Here is a 5,847-nt window from a genome sequence, read left to right on the forward strand (position 1 = left end):
CTATGAACATTCTAATAAGTGTGGTAAAGCACTAGCCAGAGCTTTAAGAGAAAAAGGCCTAGAGCATAAGAGTTGTCTTTTTTTATTGGACCCAAAAATGGCTGTTCGAAGTCGGGTAGACCCGACCCAAAAAAAAGATAATCGACAGTAAAATTAGGATAAAAAAGTGTAAAAAAATACGTTAAAAAAATAAATTTTTTTTTTACAGGTTATCCTACAATAACATGATATCTCCTACTCTGTAACACACTTTCCAACACAGAAATATTATGATACATTTGTTAATTTTTCTTTTATCCACTGCAAGAAAAATCTAACAAATGTATCATATTACTGTGCATGTTACAGAGTAAAGCTGCGTACACACTTCCAATTATCCATGTGTCGGCTTCACAATATATGTGTACTTAATATTCTTTTTTATTCCTACACAGATTTTACAAAGGATGAAATTCTAGAGAAACTGGAGGCCATGGAGCACCGGTGGAAAGAAGTGGCCCAGACGGTGCGCGAGGCAAGAAGCGAGCTGCGGGCACTGAAAAAATTAATCAAAAAAAATTTTTAAAAAAGGTAAATATTATTTTTTTATTTTAAACATTTTTTACACTATAATAATTTTTATTGAAAAAATTTGTGTGTGTTCAATTATTTATACTTGACTGACAGGTAAGTAAATTTTAACTAAACAGGATGAAGTGCCGCAGTGGAACAGGATGAAGAACTCGGCTGGAAGAAATAGGATGAAGTGCCGCAGTGGAACAGGATGAAGAACTCCGCTGGAAGAAACAGGATGAAGTACCGCAGTGGAACAGGATGAAGAACTCCGCTGGAAGAAACAGGATGAAGTACCGCAGTGGAACAGGATGAAGAACTCCGCTGGAACAAATAAATATATAAATAGGATATCAGTATATGGTTATAAGAAGAAATTGTATAATTTTCTAAATATGACATATAGATTATTTTTACATATAGTGCAAACATGTATTTGTTTTTTTTTTATGCAGAGTTGATACTGGTTTCCGCAGAAGAGGAGGTATTACAGTCTGTGGTGGAAATTGAGCCACGTATGTACCCAACTTTCAGAGAGGTAGGTTGCATATAATTGTGTGTAATTTAACTTTTTATTGGTGTTTGCTCTTATTACAGTATCAGAGGGAGAGCGAGAAAGTCCTGAGCCAGGCACGTCAGGGCAGATGGCAAAAAGTGTTGGTAAGCATTCATATATTGTTTATACGAAAATGTCTCATATCCATGTGTCGGCTTCACAATATATGTGTACTTAATATTCTTTTTTATTCCTATACAGATTTTGTTTCACAAAGAAAGGAAATTTTGGAGAAAATGGAGGTCATGTAGCACCGATGGAAGGAAGTGGCCAAGACAGTTCCTGAGGCGAGAAGTGAGCTGCGGGCACTCCAAAAATTTAACAAAACAAAAATTTTAAAAAAAGTAAATATTAATTTCTTTTTATTTTATACATTTTTTACAATAAAATTATTTAATTTGAAACAATTTGTGTGTGTTCGTTCAATTATTTATACTTGACTGGCAGGTAAGTAAATTTGAACTAAACAGGTTGAAGTACGGCAGTGGAACAGGATAATTATTTTTTAAACCTGCATTCGTCGTATAGGACGCACCCACTTTTCCCCCCCAGTTTTGGGGAAGAAAAAGTGCGTCTTATACGCCGAAAAATACAGTATATATACACACACACACACACATACACTCATATACACAATACAGTATGTATTGAGCGAACGTTCGTTCATCGCCCATGCTCAGACCATGGACGATCACTGAACGACCGTACACACGATAGATGGTCAACGATCGTTGTCCAATCCAATCCGCCAGTCCGGTCGTTCATTTCCAACGACTATCCTCGTTCGTCGGCGTCGTTAGTTACTTTTTTTACGAACGATTTTTGGCCAATCGGTCGTTCGTTCGTCGTTCATTTCCAACGATAATAATTGGAAGTGTGTACGCAGCTTAAGAGATACTTGCCAGCCAGCATCTTCTCAATGATTGCAGCAAAGTCTGCAATCATTGAAAAGAGTGTGCAATCACCTGTAGTGCCCCGGGGATTGCACACTGAGCTAATCAATGATTGCAGCTGTGTCTGCAATCATTGAGAAGAGTGTGTGATCCCTGGGGCACCACAAGTTTAAACAACCTGTGGTGCCCCAGGGATCAAAGTGGAACTGCAGAGTTCATCTGCAGTTCCATTCCCACGGTCATGTGAACTTTGCGGTCACAGCTGTGACTGCAGGCGATCCCCTGGCACTAGAGGTTGAATAGGGGACAAGTTTCCCCATTCATCACATCTAGTGCCCCATGTTCTTGGATAGAGAAACTCTATCCAAGAACACATACTACTAGTACAGTGCAGCAACAACGATCAGGATCGCTGTTGCAGTCCTGCAGTATGTGTTACTGCATAGAGTTTCTCTATCCAAGAACACAGGACTCCCTGTGTTCTTGGATAGAGAAACTCTATCCAAGAACACATACAACTAGTAAAGGGCTGCAAGAGCAATCTGATTGCTCTTGCAGTCCTTAATAGTCCCTAAAAAACCCAAACAATATCTCACTATTCGATCGAAGAGCTGTCGAATCGAAAAGTGAGATATTCGACCAACACTGGTATCAAACACTAAAAAAATCTGTATTTTTATAGTAGGACAGAAATTTTCTTTTTACCAGTCTTCTTTGGTAAATAGGAAGAGGTATCAAACACTGAAATATCTGTTTTTTTATAGTGGAACAGAAATTTTTCTGTACCAAACAGTCATTTTTGGTAAATAGCAAGAGGTATCAGACTTAAATATCTGTATTTTTTTAGAGTAGGACAGAAATGTTTCTGCAGCAAACTGTTTTTTTTTGCTAAATAGCAGGAGGTATCAAAGACTGAAATATGTTTTTTTTAGAGTAGGACAAACATTTTTCTGCAGCAAAGTGGCTTTTTGCTAAACAGCAAGAGGTATCAGACTCAAATATGTGTTTTTTGTTTTTTTTTTTTGGATTAGGACAGAAATTTTTCTGTAGCAAACTGGCTTTTTTGCTAAAGAGCAAAATATATCAAACTGAAATATCTGTATTTTTTAAGAGCAGGACAGAAATTTTTCTGTAGCAAACGGGCTTTTTTGCTAAATAGCAAGAGGTATCAAAGACTGAAATATCTGTAATTTTTTGAGAGTAGGACAGAAATTTTTCTGGAGCAAACTGGTTTCTTTAGTACATGTCGCATCAAAAAACTGTAATATCTGTATAAATAAAGATATACAGAAGGCTCCTAACATGTCCCTGTCACAATACACGTCTCTCCCTGCTTCTATCCTTCACACAGAACACAAGATGGAGTGACTAACCCCTCCCTCCTTCCCTGTATATATGCCTGTGCTCAGATCTCTCCTGATTGGGCTGCTGGGCCTTGCTGTGCATCCTGGGAGAAAATGATTTGCTCCCAGACGTGATTCTCAATGGAAATAGTGGGCGTTACTGCCCCCTGCTTTTTCCCTCGATTGTTTGGTGAGAACACAACCTCATGGCAAATCACAAGGCGATTCTCGCTTAAATGTTTGGTGAGCGAGAAAGGCCTGATTCGCCAAGAGATCGAACTTAGAAATCTCGCTCGCTCATCCCTATCAGCCAATCCTGTTTATAAAATGTTAGTAAATGGTTACCAAGTTTTCCTGATTGCTATATTGCTGTGTTTTTCACTGTCCCCTACAAAAGGGTTAGCTATTTTGAGGGAAAAGTACATAGAATGTCCTCCGTTCCCCTATATTTTATAATGAATATCCAGATAAAAAGCAGTATTATTGTGTTCCATGATAAAAAGCATATACCACAGATACAATGAGAGTTCCAAAGTGGGACTTTCAAGAGCTAAGAGCTAAATCATTATTTTTTAAAATTGTATTTTTTATTTTATTATAACCAAAGAAAACAAACAATTAAAATTATTAAAACATAAAATATATCCATAAAGAACAATATAACATTATCTGCTTCCATGATAAAAAGGGGGCTCTTTCATGTGTATATAATTTGCTCTGTTATGTAGAAGTACCTTTTCTCTTGTTCCATAGCCTCAGTAGTAATTGTATTCAAACTATAGATCCATTTTGAGACAATGTTATGTCTGAATTTCAGAATACATTTTCTATTCAGGCAAAGATTGATTCAGATTTGAGGGATTTATTTTTTAAACTGAAGAACTTATACAGAAGGAAAACTACTATGTTCTGGCAACTTATGTACTTTGAAAAGTATATACAACTTATTTATAACCCATCAAGACTCTGTATTCAAATCTTCCCTAATCTGAAAAACATGGATACAATTAAATTGGAACAGGAGGAAACATTACAGGTGTGTACCCGACAACTTTTGAAATATTACTAAATTTAGAGATAATCGAACTGGATAGAGGTTTACTATCCGTACAAAATAAACATAAAGGTCTGTTGCAGTCTGAACTCTTTAAAGAAAAAAATGTAGAGCCTAAGTTTTATCTATACAAACTAAATAATGAATTGGTATCTAAGATGGAAATCAAATGTGTTCGAGATAAGAATGCATTTGAATCGGGTTGGGCCTATAAATGGTATTTGAAATAGTATCCGCCAGAAGTTCTGCCTTTCCAAATAATTATGCAACAAGCATGGAGAATCAAATCAAATCAGATACGTCCTCTCAAGCTAATGCCAACTTGACTTCCCAAATCACAAACCCTACTGCACGACAGGGCCATAAACGACCAAAAAGTAACTGTACATATGGATTACTCCTCCACAAAATGCCGCCCATCTAATGCTTCCAATTACCAAAAATCATCCTCTTTGTACATAAGTTCAGGTCCCTCTGTGAATGTGGATGCTAATACTATTTAAAAGGGGGGGGGATAGATCCCTCTCAAAATTTGATGACTATTTCTATTCCTTAAGTACACACGGTTAAACCTTAACTATTTCCTTAAGCCAAAATACAGCAGTTTCCCCACCAGTGTTTTTTTAGGGGCCTCACAACAAATCAAGAAGGGCACAATGAATCAGTTTGTCACCAGGTTAAATCCCAGCGATCAAAGTTAGATATGACTAATTTGCTCAGACAAATTTACTTTTATAAAGGATCTCGATTTGTTTGCTTGCAATGTGAATCCCTTTTTTCCTGTAGAAAAAGGATTTTTCAGGTTATGATATTAATGATTTTAGAAATCCTAAAGGATCTGATACAACTGCTTGGAGTGAGTGAAGGATCTCCCGGAAGTTGAATCTGAACCAGATCTATCAAAGTTACCTGCCGTCAGGCCAATCGATTGCCCAATTTTTATGTGAATCCCTTTGTCTCTGCTTTTGTAACGCAGATGTCTAGGAACATTTTGGAATTGGAGGATAAAACCAACACACAGGGAAACCTCCACATACCTTTACAACAAGCTTTAAAATCTTTAAAAACTAATAAACCCATTGTTATAAAACAAGCTGATAAAGGAAGGAATATTTCAGTTATGGATGACCCCCAATATTTTAAAATGTGTGATAGGATTTTTGACAATGCTGATTGGTACTGTTGTATTGATAAGGGAGTAATTCAACAAATTGAATTGGACTATAATAATTTAATACTGTCTGCGTTTTAAAAGGTACTATCAAAAAGGACATTTTTCATTTTTTTAAGGTTCAGTTTCCCGGAATCCTAACCTTTTATCTGTTACCTAAGATGCACAAAAAGTTAACAGACCCTCCCGGTAGTCGCATTGTCTCTGGCAGTCTCACAATCAACACTAGAAATTTTATTGATCTGTACTCAAGACCACATGTCTATAGTCTTCGGTCC

The 5,847-nt window shown here is 36.7% G+C and overlaps 1 long non-coding RNA gene across 1 annotated transcript; it reads left to right on the forward strand.

Annotated features, from left to right (window-relative positions):
• Nucleotides 1–557: 557 nt before the first annotated feature.
• On the forward strand, nt 558–1,593 carry LOC140338362 (uncharacterized). Its single transcript, XR_011922238.1, has 3 exons — nt 558–1,067; nt 1,150–1,212; nt 1,310–1,593. It is a non-coding gene; the product is annotated as an uncharacterized lncRNA (long non-coding RNA).
• Nucleotides 1,594–5,847: the final 4,254 nt, after the last annotated feature.

Source organism: Pyxicephalus adspersus, chromosome 9, assembly GCF_032062135.1.
Source record: "Pyxicephalus adspersus chromosome 9, UCB_Pads_2.0, whole genome shotgun sequence".
Lineage (NCBI taxonomy): Eukaryota > Metazoa > Chordata > Amphibia > Anura > Pyxicephalidae > Pyxicephalus > Pyxicephalus adspersus.